The sequence below is a fragment of the Tupaia chinensis genome, unplaced genomic scaffold (genome assembly GCF_000334495.1).
Source record: "Tupaia chinensis unplaced genomic scaffold, TupChi_1.0 Scaffold000364_1, whole genome shotgun sequence".
NCBI lineage: Eukaryota > Metazoa > Chordata > Mammalia > Scandentia > Tupaiidae > Tupaia > Tupaia belangeri.
The window spans coordinates 1,855,590-1,879,148 of NW_006159861.1; the positions used below are offsets into that span (position 1 = coordinate 1,855,590).

General features: G+C 40.0%; 2 pseudogenes; both read left to right on the forward strand.

Moving 5' to 3' along the window:
- The first annotated feature begins 974 nt into the window (after positions 1-974).
- LOC102472420 (importin subunit alpha-1 pseudogene) lies at positions 975-2,647 on the forward strand (annotated as a pseudogene).
- Positions 2,648-15,399: 12,752 nt separating this feature from the next.
- LOC102476625 (THO complex subunit 2-like) overlaps positions 15,400-23,559 on the forward strand; it is a 56,216-nt pseudogene continuing 48,056 nt past the window's right edge.

A 23,559-nucleotide genomic window follows, 5' to 3' on the forward strand; every position in this document is an offset into this window, starting at 1 on the left:
CTTCCACTCAGGACTCCATTCATTCTCTGCTACAGTGTAACAGCATTGGCTGGTGCCAGGATGATCTGCACTGGAGAGCCAGAGGCATAAGCAGACCTCCTACCACTGTTGTAGGAATTGATAGTCTTACAAAGTCCATTCACATTTTATGACAAATTTATCACAACCTTTTCTTTGTTTTAAATAAAATCCACAAAATCTAGTATGGTTCATGTGGCCAATTTTTAACTATTTCTGCCTTCCAAGGTCCAATAATGGGTAGGGAAATGCCCCCGTATGAACCAAGCTTAAGGAATTGATTATTAGAAAGCATGTGCCTTCTAGCAGTTGATAAGTGAGGGATAGCACTTTTAAAGCTTTTGCTGACAGTCACTGGGTCATTCAAGTCATTCCTATCCTATCTGAGTTACATATAATTACTAAATCCAATTCAAACGATTAGAGTATCTTCACTTGAATAGAACCGATGCAAATAGAACAAATAGGTCTCAAAGAAAAGACTGACTCTGCCCCATCTATGAGACTGGAAAATTAGAGTCATTCTCAGTATCATACTGGGAAAACAGAGCTAAAACCACCATGCAGAGGCTTCCTCCGTGCTACCTCCTTGTCCCTAGGTAGAATGTCCTAGGCCATAGGACTCACTCCCAGAGCAAGCCCCACTCCGCTACCAAGCAACTTTCTGAGGTGACAAAACTGTCCTGGAGCACTGAACACCCTGCCAGTTTTAAGGGTTGTATCCCAGTGTGAAGCCTGACCTTGAAGATAGTGACATTTATCTGTATATTTCGTAGTTTTATCAACAGTACTAGGGAGGCACACGGTCTTAAGGTTGAGCCATGGTGGACATTTCTAGGGCAGCAGATCCTCAGCCTGTGAGTCCCGGGCCGCTTCTTGTGTGAGCCTGCGTCGTCTGTGCAGGTACCAACCCGGTCAGCACCTCGGCCGAACGCTTTCTCCCTTCTCTCATAATCATGTCCACCAATGAGAATGCAAATTCACCAGCTGCCCGTCTTAACAGACAGTACAGAAATGAGGCGGCGAAGAATAGAAGTGAATGTGGAGCTGAGGAACGCTAAGAAGGATGACCAGATGCTGAAAAGGAGAAATGTAAGCTCATTTCCCGATGATGCTACTTCTCCACTGCAGGAAAACGCAACAACCAGGGCACTGTAAATTGGTCTGTTGATGACATTGTCAAAGGCATTAATGACAACAATTCGGAAAGCCAGCTCCAGGCTACTCAAACTGCTAGGAAGCTGCTTTCTAGGGAAAAATAGCCCCCCATAGACAACATCATCCGGGCTGGGTTGATTCCAAAATTTGTGTCCTTGGGCAGAAATGATTGTAGTCCCACCCAGTTTGAATCTGCATGGGCACTCACTAACATTGCTCCTGGGACGTCAGAACAGACCAAAGCTGGGGAGGATGGAGGCGCTATCCCAGCGTTCATTTCTCCGTTGGCCTCTCCCCACGCACACATCAGTGAGCAAGCTGTGTGGGCTCTAGGAAACATCGCAGGGGATGGTTCAGTTTTCCAGGACCTGGTTATCAAGTATGGAGCAGTTGACCTGCTGTTGGCTCTCCTTGCAGTTCCTGATATGTCATTGTTAGCATGTGGTCACTTACGTAACCTTACCTGGACACTTTCAAACCTCTGCCGCAGCAAGAATCCCTCACCCCCGCTAGATGCTGTTGAGCAGATTTTTCCTACTTTAGTTTGTCTTCTGCATCACGATGATCCCGAAGTATTAGCAGATACCTGCTGTGCCATTTCCTACCTTACTGATGGTCCAAATGAACGGATTGAAATGGTTGTAAAAACAGGAGTTGTTCCCCAACTTGTGAAGCTTCTAGGAGTTACCGAATTGCCCATTGTGACTCCTGCCCTAAGAGCCATAGGTGATATTGTCACTGGGACAGATGGACAGACCCAGGTTGTGATAGATGCTGGAGCACTCGCCATCTTCCCCAGCCTTCTAACCAACTCCAAAACAAATATTCAGAAGGAAGCTACGTGGACCATGTCCAACATCACCACCGGTCGGCAGGACCAGATCCAGCAGGTTGTGAATCACGGGTTAGTCCCGTTCCTCATCGGCGTGCTCTCTAAGGCTGACTGTAAGATGCAGAAGAGGCTGTGTGGGCTGTAACCAACTACACAAGCGGCAAAACAGTGGAGCAGATTGTATCCCTCGTCCACTGTGGCATCATAGAACCGCTGATGAGCCTCCTAACTGCAAAAGATACCAAAATTATTCTGGTTATTTTGGATGCCATTTCAAATATTTTTCAGGCTGCTGAGAAGCTAGGATAAACTGAGAAACTTAGTATAATGATCGAAGAATGTGGAGGCCTGGATAAAATTGAAGCCCTACAAAACCATGAAAACGAGTCTGTGTACAAGTCTTCATTAAACTTGATTGAGAAGTATTTCTCTGTAGAGGAGGAGGAAGATGAGAATGTTGTGCCCGGAACTACCTCTGACAGCTACACCTTCCAAGTGCAGGATGGGACTCCTGGGGCCTTTAACTTCTAGACTGTACAGCTGAGGCACAGAGGGGTTTGTTGTGTGCTGTGTTTGGTATCAGTTTGTCTTACTGTTTCTCTACCAAGAACTCTTTTTAAATGTGGTTGTTATTGTAGCACTTTTGGCAACGACACTATACTTGAACACTTCCAAACTGTACATACTGTATGAAGCTTGTCCTCCAAACGGGTTTCTTATTTCTATGTGGAATTTCATACCTTGCAAGGTCCTGGAAATAAAATTAAATTCCACCCCCCCAAAAAAAAACCCAAAAACAAAAACAAAACAGTACTAGGGAGAAAGGTTCACCTGTTGAAATATCCATTTTGTAAGACAAATAATAATGTGATTGAATGTATGGAAGAAAATGCAATGGAAAAAAATAAATTAATTAAACAATGTATAAAAAATAAAATAGGGAACCAGCAGTTAGCGTAATGGCTATGTCGCTGGACTCCCACGTAGTCCACCGCAGTTCGCATCCTGGACCCGGTGGCTTAAAACTCACGCCGGGCACATGTGCGTGCGTGCCCAAGATCCCGAGAGGAGAATGGAGGAGAAGTGATTGCGGCATGGCCATCCCCCTTGGGGGGTGATTTCTTGATTTCTGTCTCTAATGTCTCTGTCTGGCAAGTGCACGCGCCCTATGGCAACAATCTCTCCAAAACAAATAAATAAATAAATAAACAAATAAATAAATAAATAAATAAATAAATAAAATTCACTGATTATTGATGGTATTAACAGGAAAAGATATGAGAGAATAAGAAATGGTTGTAGCCTTACTGTATATTGGCCATCGTAATTGCAATTTAAACATTGGCAGCAGCTGGTAACCCCAGGACAGTGTTCATAATCAGTTACTGTCATGAAGTATCCAAAATCTTAATGAGACATAGTACCAATTGGGTTGAGGATCTGAAGCACCTCAAAATCAAACAAAAAATAGATTTCTCTTCTGTAAGGAAAGGTAAGCAGAGCTAGCAGGGATTTTAGGAAGAAAACTGGGCAAGCAAAAGTGTGAGCACAAATGATCAGACAGATCTGGTGGGAGGTATTTCTTGCTAGGTCAGGTTATTCTTGGACTGAGTTATTAGACAGGCTGTTTTGCATTTCAGTGTTTGCTCAGACTTAGTTTCAAGCTAAATTTTAAAACTCCATGAGGAGGAAAGAGACCAGACTAAGGTTTGGTTAAGGCAAGACAGTGAATAAGAAATGGACAATTTTGGATTTTGGGTCAGGGGAAAGCAACGAGTTCTGATGCTCGTGCAAAAACAAAGACAAGTGTCTTGCTACATTACGTTGAGACCACACTTATGTACCTGGGGGTTTATCCTGAGCTATTATTCTCACCTCTCTGAGGCACACATTTTTTATTTATTATATCTTGATAGTTATACACATAAAGATGCGTACGCATAGTATTTTCAAATAATATGTTTAAAGATATTATTTAATAGGCTGGAAAATAGCTTTTAAAATACACTTTTATTATGACTATTATGAAATGATATTTATAATTTGTTGATTAATTTCTTTAACCTAAGTTTAATGTTATAAAGAAAAATGCATTTGTATATAGTCAAGAATGCCTCAACAAAAAATGTGGAATTGTCTGTTGGTCATATGGTTTATTTCTCTTATTTATTTGAATTTAAATTTCATGCGATAATGATGCAGATCATTAACTAGTTCCTTCAATATTTTATTATTCTAAAAACTAAAGTCATTATCAATATTTAGAAAATATTTTTAACTTCATACAATTAAAAAAAAGATATTTTGGCTTACATCAAAAATTTATTTTGGAGATGTGATACCTGAAAACTTAATTTGAATACTGTAAATAGATTAATTTTGAGGTCTAAGTATTTTGGGGCCTATGAAGGGAGGTAGAAAACAACAAACATCTCTGCTTTTCCATTAAATTTAACTAATATGCAATTCACAGAACAACATGTAACTCACTAATATGTATTCACACTAATATGCAAATTAACTAATATGTATATCTAGCTGCCATCTAATCTACCCATAGTTCTTTTAAATTACATGTAATATATATTCATATAGATAAGCTTTATCATATCCCATAAAGTTTCTCTTAATATTTCATTTCTCGAAATTGGATTTTATTCTCCAGACTAACAAATTTATATCAGGCCTTGTAAATTTTAGTAGTATAACAAAGTAGTATATTAAATAGGAGCAGTACTGGGACCAGCAGTTAGTGTAATGGCTATGTCACTGGACTCCCATGTAGTCGAACGCGGTTCACATCCTGGACCCAGTGGCTTAAAACGCCAGTTGCGTGTGCGTGTGTGTGTGTGTGCGTGTGCGTGTGTGCCCAAGATCCCGAGAGGAGAATGGAGGAGAAGGGATTGCGGCGTGGCCATCCCCACCAGGGGGCGATTTCTCATTTTCTGTCTCTGTCTCTCTCTGTCTGTCTGGTGAGCGCATGTGCCCTGATGTGATACCTGAAAACTTAATTTGAATACTGTAAATAGATTAATTTTGAGGTCTAAGTATTTTGGGGCCTATGAAGGGAGGTAGAAAACAACAAACATCTCTGCTTTTCCATTAAATTTAACTAATATGCAATTCACAGAACAACATGTAACTCACTAATATGTATTCACACTAATATGCAAATTAACTAATATGTATATCTAGCTGCCATCTAATCTACCCATAGTTCTTTTAAATTACATGTAATATATATTCATATAGATAAGCTTTATCATATCCCATAAAGTTTCTCTTAATATTTCATTTCTCGAAATTGGATTTTATTCTCCAGACTAACAAATTTATATCAGGCCTTGTAAATTTTAGTAGTATAACAAAGTAGTATATTAAATAGGAGCAGTACTGGGACCAGCAGTTAGTGTAATGGCTATGTCACTGGACTCCCATGTAGTCGAACGCGGTTCACATCCTGGACCCAGTGGCTTAAAACGCCAGTTGCGTGTGCGTGTGTGTGTGTGTGCGTGTGCGTGTGTGCCCAAGATCCCGAGAGGAGAATGGAGGAGAAGGGATTGCGGCGTGGCCATCCCCACCAGGGGGCGATTTCTCATTTTCTGTCTCTGTCTCTCTCTGTCTGTCTGGTGAGCGCATGTGCCCTATAGCCAAAACCTCTCAAAAAATAAAAAATACAAGCAGTACTTATTCTCCCAGGCTACTGCTAAATTATTTAAACCTTCTAAGCTTACAGATAACTTAAATTACCAAAAAGGATACTGTAAAAATGTTTAATTACCCCACTAAAATGATAATCATCATGTGCTTTGTTAAGGATAATGTAAAGAAAGTATTAAGTCATTACAAGGATCCTCTGCCATTATAAAGAAAATCATAAAAGATATAATTAAAATAATTGTGGAAAATGTATTGCTCATGTACTGCTGTGCTTCCTACTTCTAAAAACCTACTTCTTAAAATAGCATTCTCGTTCTTTCAGTCTCACAGCCGACAAACTTTGGAGTTCTTTCTCTCTTACACATTCTCTTACTACCCTCATCGACCTACCCTGGGATTCAAGGGCAGCTGCCTCGCAGCTTTTGGTGAACAGAGCTTTACCGCGTCTAATCACACAGCCCTCTGATGCCAGACTAATCGTCCTAAAACACTGCTTGGGCTGCGCTAATCTTTCACATAAACCTGCAAAATCCCCTAATGGCCTGTCACATCGAGTTCATGTTTTTATGCCTTGTCCTATCAAATAACTCAAAACCATGAGTTCCTTTTTATTTTAACTCTGGCTCCTCCGAGAATTCTCCAACAACTATTGCCTGGACTCATTTAGAAACAGAATGAATACAGGACAAGGAAGAGCATTACAGAGAGAAGAGAAGGGAAAGTAAAAAAGAGAATCTTTCTTAGAAAGAAGAAAGAGACAGCAAACCCTGGACCTGGGAATCCAGCCCACAAAGCAGTGACCTTGAACATGAACCCCTGGCTTGTACTGAGGTGTGAGAACAGGCACCAGGGGAAGGGTGTCCTTCTTCAGCATTCAGGTCAGGGTGGAGAGACAGTCAAGGGGACGGCACAGCAGTGACAGAGGTTATGAGTGAGAAACTCCTTGATTTGGGAGTTTAAGACTTCTGGATTGTGAAGGATTCTGGGAGAGATTTTAGTTCGTTTTGATATTTGCATTAAATCAGCCTCACTGTTTCTTTAATGAACAAGTAAGATTGAAGTCTTCCTTTGCAGAGTGCATGGAAAGCGGCATCGTCAGAGGGTGAACTGCTGAGAGGCTGGATTCATAATCTTGCTAACCACTATTTTAACCTGATTTGCACATGCACAAACACTGTAGGAGGGTGCCTGCTGCATGAGCACTAACACGCCAAGGTTCACCTCAGGATCCCTTTCCCGATAGCCTTCCTAATTTCTACCCACGTTTCTCTAGCTTTATACTGTGCACTGCCATGCACTGTAGCCATATCATGAATTAGACATCAACTTTTGAAATTACAGAATCTACCTTGAACTTTAATCATTAGTGCCTACCTGTCATTTTCTGTTGGGCAAATAACAAGGACATCCCAAATTAAAGAAATGCACCATTTATATATTAACAGAATACTGGCTTCCAACTAGGTATTAGATGCTCTTCTAAGCACTCAGGAGAAAGAAGTGAATCAATAAATATATAAACTAAATGGTTGGTTTCATTCCAATGCATAAAATGAATTGATACACAAATAAATGAAGATGAAATATGTCTAGTGACAATAGTAAGTAGATATAAATAAAAGAATTGCAGAAAACGCATTGCTCACGTACTTTGGTACTCCCTTATTCTAAAACCCATCTTGTAAATTGGTGTTTTTATCCTGCAGTCTCACAGTCTACAAATCTTGAAGTTCGTTCATTCTTATTGAATTGTTAAGGGAAAACTAAAAAAAAAAAAGAAAGAAAGAAAAGAAAAAAAATCAGTATGTAAAAAAAATTATTCAGTAGGGCCTCTTCTTTTAGATTGGGGGGGGGGTTGATTAAACCTTCTTGAATGAGGTGATAGGCAGATACCTGAGGAGCTGTGGGAGAAAATGGAAGTGAATTGAGGAAGAGCCCTGCAAGCACAGTGAATCAGCACACAGAGGATGCAGAGAAGGAGACGGTGTGTTCCAAGGAAGAAAGTGGCCCGTGTGATTGGGAAGGGCCAGGGCAGGCCAAGCACGGGAAGAGCCACATTGAGAGGACTCTGGCGGGATCCAAGTAGGTGGCATCATCCAGACCATGCTCCGAGTTCCTCCTCTTCCCTGACTGAACATGTATTCTCCTCCTTTGGTTCCCAATTCAGGTTTCATGTTGTCACCTAAATAATTAAAAAACAAAACCAGTGGACTTAATTTAATTAATCTACGTTCAGCCCAGAGATAGAGAGAGCAGGGAAGAGTATCTCTTTCATCTTAGTAACAAGGCAAATAAAAATGGAGAAAACTGAGAATAAACGCCTTTTCTTTAACCCACAAGGTAACAGAGGGCATAGAGTCAACAGCTCACCGAGGGAGGGGCAGAGTGGGAGCCTGGCAATGGATGGGAGCCTGGCGTTTGTGTTAATGGGGCAGATGCTGCAAGATGAGTGTAAGTTATGGAGAAGATTCAGCTAAAATTACTTTTAAGAGACTGCTAAAAGCTGAATATGGGTTCATGTGAGAGTGTGCAGCCTCTGGGAGCTGCAGACGAAAGTGTCTCAACCCTCTTACGTGCTTTTTCCCTGCAAACCCCACTAGGCACCTGCAGTGAACATCAAGGAGAATTCTGAGAATGCTTTTGCTGTGATTCTCCCTGGGAGAAGAATGGTAGCCACTGTCAAAATTCCATCCACACCCAGCTCCTGTTTATGCTCTAAAGAAAAAAGAAAGCCCTAGTCTGCAGAGAATAGGGACAGAAGTGGTTTCTTTGGGGCACTGATGGATCCTTATTGTTGCTGGAAGAACAGGACGAGAAATAAATTATTCTACCATTGGAAAGGAGCAGAGCACATATGGACCCAACGTTGTAACTGTGTAAGAGGCAGAGACATGTGCTAAGTTCAAACTGTCAGGACTCAGGTTAAAAGTACCTAAGACTAAAAAAAAAAATAAAAAAAAAAAAGTACCTAAGACTGAATTTTAATCTGAATTCTCCTGTTATTATACCTACAACCACCACACTAATGTACTTTGATAAAAAAAAAAAATCACTAAAGTACTCCTGAAATAACAGCAGGAGGTGGCTTTTTTTTCTGGTGGTGTGTGCAAGAAGAAGATGCAGCTCAAAGCATGGAACAGATATTGAGGGGAACTGCAGGAAAGACAAAGACTTATCTTAGGCCCAAGACATCGCTAAAGAAATCTGACTTCTGTGGTGTACTGAAAATAACCTCAGTGACAAGAAACTTTGATCTCACCTCACTCTTGACTAGATTGATAGAAACACACTAATAGAAGAAAAGATGTGTTTACTTATAATCATAAAAGATATTTGCTTCAGTATCCACTAATCTATACAATTTGTCCAGTTTTTGATATACAACTGACATAAGAAAAGGTCAGGGAAAATATATTCTGAAGTAAATGATCAGAACCAGACTCACATGTGGCACAATGTTGGAACTATTAGGGAACTCAACACAAGTATGACTGCTATGTTAGTAGCTCTAGTGAAAAAGGTCAATAACATCCAAAATTAGATCGGCCGTTTCAGCATAGTGATGGAAAGTGAAACAAATCGTCAAATGAGCTAGAAAGAAAAATGAAAACAGAGGTGAAGAATACTTTCCATGGGTTCAGTAAGGCTGGACTTGTGGACCAGCAGTTAAGGGAACCAGATCCAACATGACTGGCAGTGTGATTCAAATCCCAGTCTTGGAAAATTGAGCAACATGGTGCAGGTGCATGTGTGCCAAAAATTTCTTGTAGAATATTGTCTGCTGGCAATATTCCCTCAATTTTTGTTTGACTGAGAAAATATTTCATTCCTATTTATTTTAATTTTTATTTGAAATAAATTTATATCTACTATAGTGTTGCAAAAATGGTTATCAAGGGATTCATGACACCCTTTCTCCTTTATTTTTGTAAATAATTTTTTTCATTTGGTGTAGAATTCTGAATTGACAGATTTTTCTTTTTTTTTCTTTTTCTTAATGTGTTCTTTTTCAACACTGATAAGGCATCATTCCATTGTCTTCTTACTTCCATGATTATGAACAAGATGTCTATTGTAATTCTTACTCTTGGTCATCTGTAGGCTATTTGTTTTCCCTCTCTCTGGCTGTTTCCAAGTTTCATGTTTTCTACAATTTGAATTAGATACACTTAGCTTTTTCTTTATTTGATTTTTTCTCTCCTCTGCAGGATGTTTTCTGTTTCTCTTAAATTTATAATTAGATACTTTTATTAGTTTCAGAGATGTTTTAATTCATATCTTCAAATATATGTGCTTTGGCCAATTCTCTTTCTCTTCTCCTTCTGTAATTCCAGTTAAACATATGTTAAGCCATCTATTATTGTTTCACAATTCTTGATTGCTCTGTTCTATATTTTTGCTCAATTGCTTTCTTGCTTGTTTGCCACACTTTGTACTCTTTCTTTTTTTTTTTTTGTTTTTGAGAGTTTTTCGCTATAGGACGCGTGCACTCACCAGAAAGACAGAGAGATAGAAAGCGAGAAATCACCCCCCAGGGGGATGGCCAAGCCACAATCCCTTCTCCATTTTCCTCTTGGGATCTTGGGCACGCAAGCACATGTGCCCACCATGAGTTTAAGCCATCGGGTCTGTGACTTGAACCACGGTCGACTACATGGGAGTCCAGCGACATAGCCATTATGCTAACTGCTGTCCCTTTTTTTTTCTTTTTTTTTACACTTTGTACTCTTTACATTTTACTTAGAGGGTAATTTCTATTGACCCATTTTCAAGTTTCCCCTTGGCTATGTAAGTATAGTTCTTGGCACACACAATCTCCAGAGACAGAGAGAGAGAGAGAGAGAGAGAGAGAGAGAGAGGACCAAAGCACCCCTCAATTTGGTATGGTCACACCACAACTCCTTCTCCATTTATCCATCCAGCTGGAAATTTGCGCATCATGTATACATACCTAGCATACTTTTTAAGCCACTGGGGCTGGATTATGTAGTATCATTGAGGCCATGCTATGGAGTTTTCCTTTTCTCAGAATGAAACGCATATTCTAATGCTTTAGCTTTCAATTTAGGTTGCATTCTATTGTCACTGGGACCAGTGAGATTCAAACCACTGTCATCCATGGGGGAGTCGAGGGGAAGAGGAGAAATCTGATTCTCAGCCACTGTGCTTTAGGGCCAGTTCCAAAATAAATGTTTTCTTTATTTATAATTTCTCTAATAATGACTATATAAAGCAAAGTAGTGTGTTGTGTGTTTGTAACATACATGAATGCATCTATAAAAATACATGACAATAGAACAAGGATGAGAGGAAGGAATCTGGGATAATTTATAAGGTTTTTCACTAGTGAAAGTGTTATCATTTTATTTAATGATGATTATTTAAGTGTATCTTGTGACCAGTATGGAAACCAATAAAAAATTTCTTTTCAATTTCAAGAGATATATACTATAGCTTGAAATAGATGATGAAGTAGATTATAAAGCAAAGAAAATTAACCACATAGAAAACAGGAGTGAAAAAATAAATAAGCAACAAATAAAAAAGAGATAGAAGAATTTATATCTAACCATATCAATAATCACTTCAAATATACTGCTGAAGAAAGCTGGAGTAGCTATGTTAATTTCAGACAACGAGTCACCAGGAAAAAGCACTCAGGTTTAATGAGGGACATTCATAAAATCATAAGGGTAATTTTTAAAGAGATTTTTGCTATAGGGTGTGTGCGCTCACCAGAGAGACAGAGAGAGACAGAAAGTGAGAAATCACCCCCCAGAGGAAATGGCCACAACACAATCCCTTCTCCTCTTGAGAGTTAGGGAACACATGCACATGTGTCCGGCATGAATTTTAAATCACCATGACTGTGACTTGAACAGTGATCGACTACATGGGAGTCCAGCAATGTAACCATTATGCCATCTACTGGTCCCTAGAAAGGTAATTTTTAAAAGTTGCCAATACAAAATAAGTACACACTTAACAGAATTTCAAAGTTATGTGAGGAAAAGTTGATAGATATTAAAGAGGAAATAAAAATAGATATTAAAGAGGAAATAGAAAACTTTAAATCTACAGTTGGATACTTGAGCATATCCTAGTAACTGATAGAGTAAGTGGCTAGAACTTGATGCTCTGTGTGCCTGACCCCGTAGGAAGGCTCTGGGTTCATGCGCAGAGACCCTGCTGAGTGTGTCAGGCATGTACATGTCAATGATCTGGGTGGAGGCTGGGTCGAAAATGAATTATGGTGCCAAGACCCGGTTGATAGTGCTCTCTGTCTCTCTCTCTCTGTTGCTCATGAAAGAAAAAAAAAATACATACAAGAAATGCATACTGGTATAGATGACCTAAACAACCCAGTCACCAACTTCATGTAATTAACATTTATAAATCCACACAAATATAGTAAATTATTTTTTGACAAAGATTCAAAGCCATTTTCAAAAATAAATAAATGATAGGCTTTTAAGGAAATGGCATTGGATTATTTGGACCTTCATATACTAATAAATTAATCCTTTTTTATTTTTATTTTTATTTTTTTTGCTATAGGGTGTGTGCGCTCACCAGAAAGACAGAGAGAGACAGACAGACAGACAGCAAGAAATCACCCCCCAGGGGGGATGGCCACACCTCAATCCCTTCTCCTCCATTCTCTTCTCAGAATCTTGGGCACACACGCACAGGTGTCTGGCGTGAGTTTAAGTCACTGGGTCCAGGATTTGAACCGCATTTGACTACATGAAAGTTCAGCAACATAGCCATTACACTAACTGCTGGTCCCCGTAATAAATTAATCTTAACAGATACTTCACATCTTAGATAAACCTTAGCTTGAAATGTACCACAGACAGGCTGCTTCCAAAGCTTAGTGATTAAGGGAACAGGATGCAGTATGTCCAACTACAGTTAAAATTTCATCCTTGAAGGCTTGCAAAACAAGACATGAACTTGCGTGCATGCCCCAAATTTCACCAGAATGGACAAATGGAGGAGAATGGACTAAGATGTGACCACACTCCTCTGGAAGGTGCTTCTCTCCCCTATGTCTCTCCATCCCCCTCTTGTGTGCATACATTCTTAAAAAAAATTAAAAATATACTGTAGACTTAAATGAAATTATAAAACTATAAAACAACAAGGGTAAAAAAATGTATGCCCTTGTATTTGATAATGAATCTTTAGATATGACACACACACAAAAAAACACAACACCTAGAAAGACTAATTCGGTGGGCCAACCCAATGACAGATGGCCAACTGCATGATTTGAGTTCTAGACCTGGCAGCTCAAGAAATATGCTAGATATATGTGTGTGCATATCCAAAATTTAAAAAAAAAGGAGAAATGAAGAAGAAGGGACTGATGGAAATAAAAATGATTCGGCACAATGGAAATTTTGTTAGTTTCTTATAAAATTAAATATACTCTTATAGTATGACTCAGCGATCCCAATTACTTATCCAAGTAAATAAAAATGTAATGTTTACACAAAAATCAGTGTACTGCTTTATTCATAATCATCAAAAACTAGAAAGAACTTTCATCTTCTTCAGTAAGTAGATGAACAAATTATGGTACACCCATTCATGAATACTTCTAAGGAAGCAAAAAAAAAAAAAAAAACTATAATTCATTAACAGCCTAGATGAATCTCATTTAAACACATTTTTCTAAAAGAGGGGAGTGAGAAATCATCCCCCAGGTAGAACAGCCAGGCTACAATCCCTTCTCCTCCATTCTCTTTTTGGGAGTTTGAATACACATGTATACACATCCAGTGTGATTTTTCAAGCGACTAGGGTCCAAGACTCTAACTGCAGTCAATCATGTGGGAGTCCAACACCTTAAAAAACCACGCTCCCTGCTGGACCCTTTGAATGGTATTCTAGGAAAAGGCAAGTCTTCATGTATAGAAAATAAATCAGAAGTTGTCAACAGTATGTTTATAATGAATTGCTGACTTCGACGGTGCTGTCCAAGGGTAGGTTTAGGATGACGGAACTATCCTGCATGGCACTGTGGTAGCTGATACATGACTATGTAGTTGTCAAAACTCATAGAAAGGGAGAGCTCAGTGATGAACTTTAAATGTATGCCTATTTGAAAGCATATCAATCAGAATATAGGCAAACTCCAGGGTAAGTGAAGAAAGTAGAAAATCAATCTATTTTCTCACAAATTTAGGACTAACGAGGATGAGAAAGGAAGGAGTTGAGCAAATGACTCTGGAGGAGTGTCTTGTCAGGGAACGGTAAGGCTAAGTATAAAGAGACCGACCTATACATAAGCATTGTATTCTAGTTGGTAAATTTATTTTTCACAAGGGTAAGTTTTAGCAATCTGGAAACTACTTTACATGCAGACTAGAGTTGAGCAAATAAGCAACTAAGTTGATGATAATAGGGACCAGATTTCTCACTGTCACAGAAAACTTTTACACATAATCAAATGGAAGGTTATAATAAATCCTGTGGCATTGGATGAGAGTCAGAGACATTGCTATGCACTCATTAGTTTTAATATATGTATAAATAGATGCAGAAGTAGACATTGCCGGTATGTAGACACAGTTTTCTCTGAGAGGGCCTGGAAGCAGTGCTAACCCCCAGGTAATGAGCTCACCCAGGTCTTGGCTTCTCATTACACTCCAGTAAAAGTCTCCAGGGCCCGTGGAGAAAAGCCTGATTTGAGAGGTGGAGCGGGAACAGCGTGAAATAAAGCTGAGCATCTCACAGCCCCACAAAGTGCGAAAGTACAAAAACAAAGTGTAGATGGGAGACTTCAAAAGGACACAAGTGACAAACTAAAGGGCTCTCAGTGGCCCAAAATGAAACAACTTGCACAAAAAATGGATTCTACCCAAAGAATAACATAAATATCTGTGACTCTATACTGATATAAACAAATGTTTGGATAAATAAAGAATCTCGCATAATACATGTAAAAAGAAAAGGGAGCTAGAAAAATCATCACTGAAACCCCACAGTGAGAATCTGATGAATGAGAACCGGCCTGTGACCTGGGGTTGGTTAATCAGCTGAACCCCACATGTCTGATCAGTGGTTTGAATCCAAGACCCAGTTGCTTGAGAAACAGGGCAGGTGCATGTTTGTGCATGCGCAAAATCCCCAAAGGAGGGAAATTACGAAAGTAAGGGAGTACCACACAACCTTGACCCATGGGAGAGCTTTCTCATACTCCTTCTCTCTCTCTCTCTCTGTCTCTCTCCAGCAAGTGCACATACCCTTTGGCAAACTAAAAAAAAAAAAGACAAAAGCCATTTTTTTGATGAATACTGAAATGTGCTGTTAAAATGAATAGGTGGAATTTGAAGAAGAAAAATTATTTCTGTAGTTTTAAATGCCCTCCCTCAAGGTACTTATTAATTAGTGTGTGGTTTAACTTATGTCCACAATTTCTTAAATATTTGATTTAGGAAACAGATCTTAATTCCCTGCCTTTCAATGGATGGTGCCTAGTTAATCACCTCTAGCTAACAGAGTCTTGAGCAGGGAAAATGGTAACTTGACAGAGGAAAAGTTCATTAAGCATCACCATCACCCTAAACAGATAACAAGGCACGGTAGTCCCACGTGCCCCGTGATGCCATGCTATGAGAAGGGCACATTCTTTCTGTGATGTTCTTTTCCAAACCTTGTAACCTTGATCTAATGAGAAAATACACAAATGCAAATTGATAGTGTTCTACAAATGGATGAAAATGGGCGAGTATTCTAACCAGAACGCTTCCAAAAACGGCCTAGGTGGTAAAAACAAGGAAAGACTGAGAAACTTCAAAGATCAGAGGAAGCTAAGGAAGTGAGACTAAATGCAACGTGAAAGCCTGGATTGGGTTCTGGAAGAGAAGAGTAGCATTAGAAGAAAAAACGGATAGACTCCTAAGTATCTTATCTAGTAATTGTTGGTGATATTGATGGAATAAGCAGATAGCATACTGGTTATGTCACTGGACTCCCACGTTGTCATTTGTGGTTCAAGTCTCGGATGCTGTCTCTTAAAACTCACTCCAAGTGCTTGTGTATGTGTGTCCAAAATCATGAGAGAATGGAAGAAGAGGGACTGAAGCATGGCCATTCCTCCTGGGGGGTGATTTCTTGCTTTCTGTCTCTGTCTGTCCCTTCAGGGAGCACATGTGCCCTATAGCAAAAATCTCTCTCAAAAAAATAATAAATAGAAGTTAGTGATACTGAATTGGTGTTCATTTGTTGATTGATGTTAAACACAAAAAACACCCTTTACTAGTGAGAGCAGCCAGTCTGAAAACACGTGATGAAAACACGTGACCTTTAGACACATGCAGAAACACACTTCCATAAGCTATTGAGAAGCATCTACATATGAAAGCGGTATCTGCCTGCTGTCAGTGGTTATCTTCCTGGTGTTGTTGATCAGATTGTCTCCAAAAACAAAAAAAATGTGACTCCAGTCATTTTCCCATCTTCAGGTGATTTATATCCCAAAACTGGCTTTGCATTCTAATTCCTCTTCCCCTATTCTCTTTGCAGTCTACTTCCTTCTTCCCCATTCCCTTTGCATCCCATTTTCCCCTTCCAGCATTTTCTGTCCTTTAAAAGAATAAACCTAAGTCTGGTTCTGGTAGCAACTTACCTATTGGAGAGGCTGTGCCCACCCGATCCTCGCTTTTCTATACCCGTGTGTTTTTGTGTGTTTGTTATTGCATCTGTTTCTAATCCACAGTCTTCCTCACTCAGAAAAATGTGTTCATGCCAAGCTGGTCTTCGCATAATAGGGTTGTAATTCTTTTGTAAATCTAAAATCATTTCAAAATTAAACTAGATAAATAAAAAAAAATCAATGCCAATTATTTTTAATCAGTTTACACCAAGACCTAATAAAAATGTTTTATCTTATTATTTTAAAGTCATTATTTTGGGGACCAGGCAGTAGCATGGTGTTTGGGGCAGTTGGATCCCACATGGCTGACTATACAGTTCAAGTCCTGGAGTTGGCAGATCGAAAAATGCAGAGTGTGTTTGTGTGAGCATCCAAAATGCCAAAGGGAGAATGGAGGAGAGATTTCTCATGCAGTGTGATTATCCCTCATGGAAGAGAAATGCTTTCTCACTTTCCTGTTTCTTTTCTTCTTTCTCTCTCTGGTGAGCACATGTACCCTCTAGCAAATTTTATTTAAAAAATCAGAATTTTTAAAAATAAACTTGAATCATATTTTTATTAAACGATCATTGTCACCACTCTAAATAAAATATGGAATTATTTTTAAATATATCTGGTGAGAAAAATATTACTCTTCCTTAATGACTCACTTTTATATCTTGTGTGAAAACTGACTCCCTTGGGTATGCTGCTTTTAAAAAAAAAAACTGTATTCAGTCTTAGTTTTGTGATAGCATATTAATTTTGGGGGAGTAGTTTTAATAATATCTTACCAATATATTTCCATTTTAACTTTCAAACACCAACTTTACTGAGATATAAAGTATACACACACATATAAAAAATGCAGGACCAGACTATAGTGCAGCAATAAAACACTACATTCCATAAGGCGAGCCCACAGGGAAGGTTCCCAGGTCAAGTCCAGAGACCTCCCTGAGTACTCTAGGCACACACCTGCTCATGATCCGGGGTTGGCTGAGGTAAGTAAGGGAAGGGGTTGGATGGTGGCATTGGGGCCCAATGGGGGTTGCCTCCCCGTCTCTTCCTCCTCTCTTTTCTTTTCTTTTTCTTTCTTTTTTTTTTGGAGGGGAGGTTTTTGCCATAGGGTAAATGCACTTGCCAGAAAGACAGAGAGACAGAAAGCGAGAAATCATCCCCCAGGGGGAATGGCCACACCACAATCCCTTCTCCTCCATTCTCCTCTCAGGATCTTGGGATCTTGGGCATGCACACACACGTGCCTGGTGCAAGTTTAAGCCACCGGGTCCAGGACTCGAACAGTGGTCGAATCTATGGGAGTCCAGCAACCTAGCCATTATGCCAACTGTGGGTCCCCCTCCTCTCTCTTTTAGTATTTAATCTTACAGGGAGTGTTCAGTAGCATCCCACTGTAGTTTTCACTTGTATTTTTCTATGACTTGTGATGTTGAACACTTTTTCATGTGTTATCACCTTTCACGTATGTTCTTTTATGAAGTCTCTGTTTAACTCTTCACAACTTTAGAAATTTTGGATTTACTTTCTCATTTAGTTATTATCATTCTTTATATTCTCTGGATGTACATTTTTGTCACATATATGTATTGGAAGTATTTTCTCCCAGTATGTCTTGACTTGCCATTTTTTCTTTTTTTTTATTTTTTTGAAATGAAGTTTTTGTTGTAGGGTGTATACACTCCCTGGAAAGGCAGAGAGAGACAGAGAGATAGAAAGAAATCACACCACAATCCCTTCTCCATGGTCACACCGCAATCCCTTCTCCATTCTCTTCTTGGGATCTTGGGTACGCTTGTGCATACACCTAGTGTGAGTTTAAACCGCTGGGTCCCAGACTCTTACCATGGTCGACTACGTGGGAGTCCAGCAACATAGCCATTACTCCATGTGCTGGTCCTTTGACTTTCCATTTTCTTAACATATTTTAGTTCATTATTGTGTTGCTAAACAGAAATATCTGAGACTGGGTAATTTAGAAAAGTATATAGTTTCCAGGGCCAGCAAGTGGCATAGTAACTAAAGTGCTAGATGCCCCCATGGTAGACTGCAGTTCGAGTCCTGGACCCAGTGGCTTGAAACTCACACTGGGCAAGAGTACCTGTGTGCCCAAGAGTCTAAGAAGAAAGTGGAAGAGAAGGAATTGCAGAGTAGCCTTCTCCCCCGGGTGGGGATTTCTCACTTTATCTCTATTTCTCTGGTTAGTGTCTCTGCCCCATAACAAAAATCTCTCTAAGAAAAAAATTATATATATATGTGTGCATATTTGTGTGTGTGTGTGTGTGCAGTCAGTTTCTTTTGACTCACAATTCTGGTGGCTAGAAAGTCTGAGAGTGTGGAGCAGCATCTGGCCAGCTTCGGTCCTATGTCACAACATGGTCAATTGAAGTGGTAAGGTCAGTGAGTAGACATAATCAGAGAGGGTGCCCTGCGGGAAGCCGTCTTACTTTTTATAACAACTTGCATTGCAGGAACTAACCCATCCTTCAGAAAGTGATTACTTCCTCCCTCCTACAAGATGGCATTAATCTGTCCATGAGGGTGGGGCCTCCGTGCTCCTGCACCATCCACCAGGACTCACCTCCTCTTAACACCCTTCCACTGGGGACCAAGTGTCTAGCACATGAAAGTGTGGGGGACACATCATATCCAAATCATAGAATTATTCTTTCAAAAGGCAAACATTTTCTTTTTGAAAGGTTAATGTTATTAAACATTAAGAAATATTTGTCTAAAGTTGGCAAAACTTTTTTCAAGTTTTCTTGCACACTTTTTGTCCTAGAAATATAGTAGTTTGAAAGCAAACAATTTTTTTTTCTTTCACACAGCCACCAGAAGAAAAGCACTGCTTTGTTTAAGACGCCAGCCACTTGGGGAACCAGCAGTTAGCGTAATGGCTATGTCGCTGGACTCCCACATAGTCGACCGCGGTTCGTGTCCCGGACCCGGTGGCTTAAAACTCATGCCGGGCGCGTGTGCGTGCGTGCCCAAGATCCCGAGAGGAGAATGGAGGAGAAGGGATTGCGGCGTGACCATCCCCCCTGGGGGGTGATTTCTCGCTTTCTGTCTCTATGTCTCTCTCTGTCTGTCTGGCGAGCGCACGCGCCCTACAATGAAAATATCTCAAAAAAAAAAAAAATGTCTCTAGCCACTTGGAATTAGATTAGCATAAATTAAGACTGCTTGTATTTAGTACTGTATTTTCCCCAGAGGTTGTATAAACAATTTAGTTGAGTACTGGAAGCTTTCTTACAAAAAATGACTCAAACTTATTCTGTGAAACTCTGAAGGCTAGGTCTTATTCACAAATCAATAGTGCTGAAAAAAATGCATAGTTCTTCAATGTCCCAGTATTTCTCCTTAAAGGATTCAACTTTAACATTCTAAAAGGGACAGTTGACAGAATTATGCTTGTTTATGGCTCAAACAACTCATTAATATGCATCACACTCAATTTTTTCTTTGCTTCCAGGAGTTTTATTGTTAAATTACTAGTTGTGGTGAAATGGGTGTATCCCATCTATTTCAAGCTTGCACGCTTCTTTTGAAGCAACGTTAAGAGGGTATATAGAGTAAGAACACATAAGTGACCAAGACTAAAGCTTCTAACCCATGGAGCGCATCGTTTTCACTGGGCAGGCTGTTGGAACACTCTCCCACATCTTTCTGGGAGCGTTTAGTAAGTACAATTGAGGAAATAGCAGAGTATTTCATGGGAACGGGCAATTGGACAGAGAGTTGTTGCAGTTCCTACCTTTCCAACCATGTCACAATACTGTCGTGAGAGGCTGGCACCATGGTGCAGTGGTTAGGCACTGTGTGGTGTTGGGGGGAGTCGGAGTCACATGACCAACCAGTGAGGGTTTGAGACTGAGCCCAACTGCTCCACACTGGGGATGCACATGTGTCCAGGATCCTGACAGGATGGAGACCTAGATGAAGAGGACTATGGCATCGCCAGGCCCCATTTGTGGGTGATTTCTCTTCCTTTCCTCCTCTCATGTGTGTGTGCATGTGGTTTCTACCATGAATAAGAATTAATTTCTTTTTTGAGGAAGTGCGGCACCCAGAATTGGATTACTGTGAGTAATGTGTTCTGGACACTGAGATTTTATTCTGGTAAGTCAACTTTGTTCACTTGCTATCAGAATATACAACATTTTTTCCTTTATAAGTATAAATCTCACTAAAATCTTGCCAAATTAAGTAAATATTAATTGGTATGCCATAGATAAAGACAAAATTCTAGCTATTGTCTTTTTTCCCCCTGAGAGAAGATGGGGCCATTAGCCTGGCAACCAGCCAGGGTCATAGGACTGCCCACCATGCTAAGGTGGCTCCGGGACTCTAACCTGGAGCTTCCCATGTGGTCTCCAGCATTGTCCAGCAGTTCCCCTACTGCCTGTGCCTTTGTCACTGGGCCATGCTAGCTGTTCTTCAAGGCTTATGCTTTAATTTAAATGTCTTTGAGAAATTATATATATTTATACATACACACATGTACAAACACAGACATGCACACTCACACAGACACACACATAAAGACACAAACACACACACACACGTAGTGACCTAGCAAAAAAAAAAAAGAAAGCCAATCGGATTTTGCCAATGATTACTGCCTACTGCCTTTCTTTTCTTTCTTTTTTTTTTTTTTTTTTTTTTTTTTTTAGAGAAATTTTCCCTATAGGATGCATGTGCTCACTGGAGAGACAGAGAGATGGAGAGACAGAAAGTGAGAAATCCTCCTCCTGTCCTCCCGCCCAGGAGGATGGCCACACTGCAATCCCATCTCCTCCATTCACTTTTCGGGATCTTGGACACACATGCACATACTCTTGGCGTGAGTTTCAAGGCTCTGGGTCCAGGATTCCAACCATGAAGTCAGCCACTTGGGTGTCCAGCGAATGTAACCTATACATTATCTACTGGTCTCACTGGCTTTTGCTTATATACCAGCTAAGTCAGCATTTATATAGTCTAAGAGCATTTACTTGTTGGATTGTGACATTAGCTGTCTTCCCAAAGAGACTCTGAAGTCTTTCACGTTTTAACGTATCGCTGAAAACTGGTCCTGACCACCCACTCTCTTGCCCAAGCCACTGTCAGGGTTTCTTATTATCATCTCTTCCACTGGACAAGAAGGATTGTTTATTACAGTAAATAACCTAAGTGGAAATAAATTATGTGAGATTAAGTAGGTTGTTCACAAATGAATAGCGAGTGCAGCCAGGGAAAAGTGTAAGAGGCAGGAAAGCTTTGGCTATGAGAAACAGCTCTGGTCAGCCCTGAGGAGGACTCTCTAACACAGTAGAATCCCGAACCTCTCCAAACGCTGCTTCCCTGTGCTACTCCTAACGAGGCCCGGCCAGGAAGGAACATCCTACTTCCCAAGACTTAGTGAAGGCTCATTTTCTCCTGGAAGGAGATGTTGGAGAGAAGGGGTGGATGGCCTCTCTAACTCTGTCATAGAAGGAGAGCACTCCCTCATCCGAGACACACCAGTGGTGATCCTACGAGGTAATACATCTCCTTGTGCTGTGGACAGGTGTTACATTACTGTACACTAGGCAGACTCCAAGGTTTTCCTCGTGTATAAACTTCCTCGCAGCCTGTCAGCCAGCACTTTGAGTTGTGTGTGTCATTGAAAAGTGGTTGAGAAAAATGTGACACAGAGACAGAGCTCACGAGGTTAAGAGACGTGAAGAAAGCAAGTGTGACTGCCCACGTGGGGGTTAGCTACAGAGTAGAGACAGATGGTAGGGCTGAAACCAAATGTCAGTCTCTTCAGATACGAAGTCAGGTCAACACACATCCCTTTTCCTCTAGTTAAACTAAATCTATACAATAAATGATGTTTCTATACTTCCCTGAAATCCTGACAGTAGCTGTTTTTCCAAAATTATAAACATAAAGTTTCATTTTAGTGTATTTGAATGAGAAAATATACGTAACACTTCTGAATACTATGCTTAGCACATAATAGGTATCTTTTGAAATACTCTCAATTACTGACATAATCTACACTTCAGTCACTAATACTTAGAGTACTGTCTCCTAATACCTAGAACGTTGCCAGATGCATGGAGGGTACTTTCCTGGTCAATGTTAAGTGAACGAATGAATCCATTTTATTACTCCATTCTTCTCCTTTCTCACTTTCTCTCTTCCTCTTTTGCTTAACTGCAAAAGGGTGTGTGCACTCACCAGAGGAAGACAGAGAAACAGAGGAAGCAAGCACACCTCCACGGGGTGTGGTCACTCTGCAATTCCTTTCTGCCATCTCTCCTTTCTGGGTGGTTGTTGGGTATGCACGAACATGGGCCCCGCATTTCTTTCAAGCTGCCAGGGCTGGGATTTGAACCACAATCGGCCATGTGGGCTCTGGATCCCTTCACCACTAAGCCATAGGGCTGATCCATTATTTTCTTTTATTTTTTTTAAACACTGGTCGAAATATTATGCAATAAAAGTAGAAAGAAAACATATTTCGAAAGAAAAACAGATGCCAAATTACAAGAATGGGCAAAGGACAATAAATCTATTGGATGATAGAAACTGGAATGCTTCTCTCTCCTGATGGAGGAAAAACAGCTGTCTTCTATTTTAGAGGAAGACTCTGCGATCGAGAGAGTATAAAGGAAACCTAATTTCTCATTTATTGGTTTCAGCATTTCCTCTTACTAAACCTTTCATCAGAGTTGCTAGAAAGTACATATTTTTTCTTAAATCTGAGGTCAGGTCATTTTGAGCCTTCCATGTTACCTCATCATGTTAGCAATATGGTGAACAATTAAAGTTAACGTGACAGACATTATCCATAAAATTAAGCATTCAGCACCGTAATAGCTAAAAGACAACTCTGATGTATTTGTCCTTTCGCAATGTTAAAATGTGTTGAAAATTAATTTTCTAAATTGAATAATTGAATAAAGTTTACATAAAAAACTTGTTTCAATTTTATGCAGAGAATATGTGTAGTATCTTATAACTATCATAAGAAAAACCATCAGAACATTCAGGCATTACGGTTATTTTAACTTAAGTGTCTGGGATTATGTATGTGTGTGTGTGGTGTAGGAGGATACTTTTATTTATGTATTTTTTTGGTGAGATTTTTGCTATAGGGCGTGTGCGCTCACCAGAAAGAGAGAGACAGAGAGATAGAAAGCGAAAAATCACCCCCAGGGGGGATGGCCATGCCGCAATCCCTTCTCCTTTATTCTCC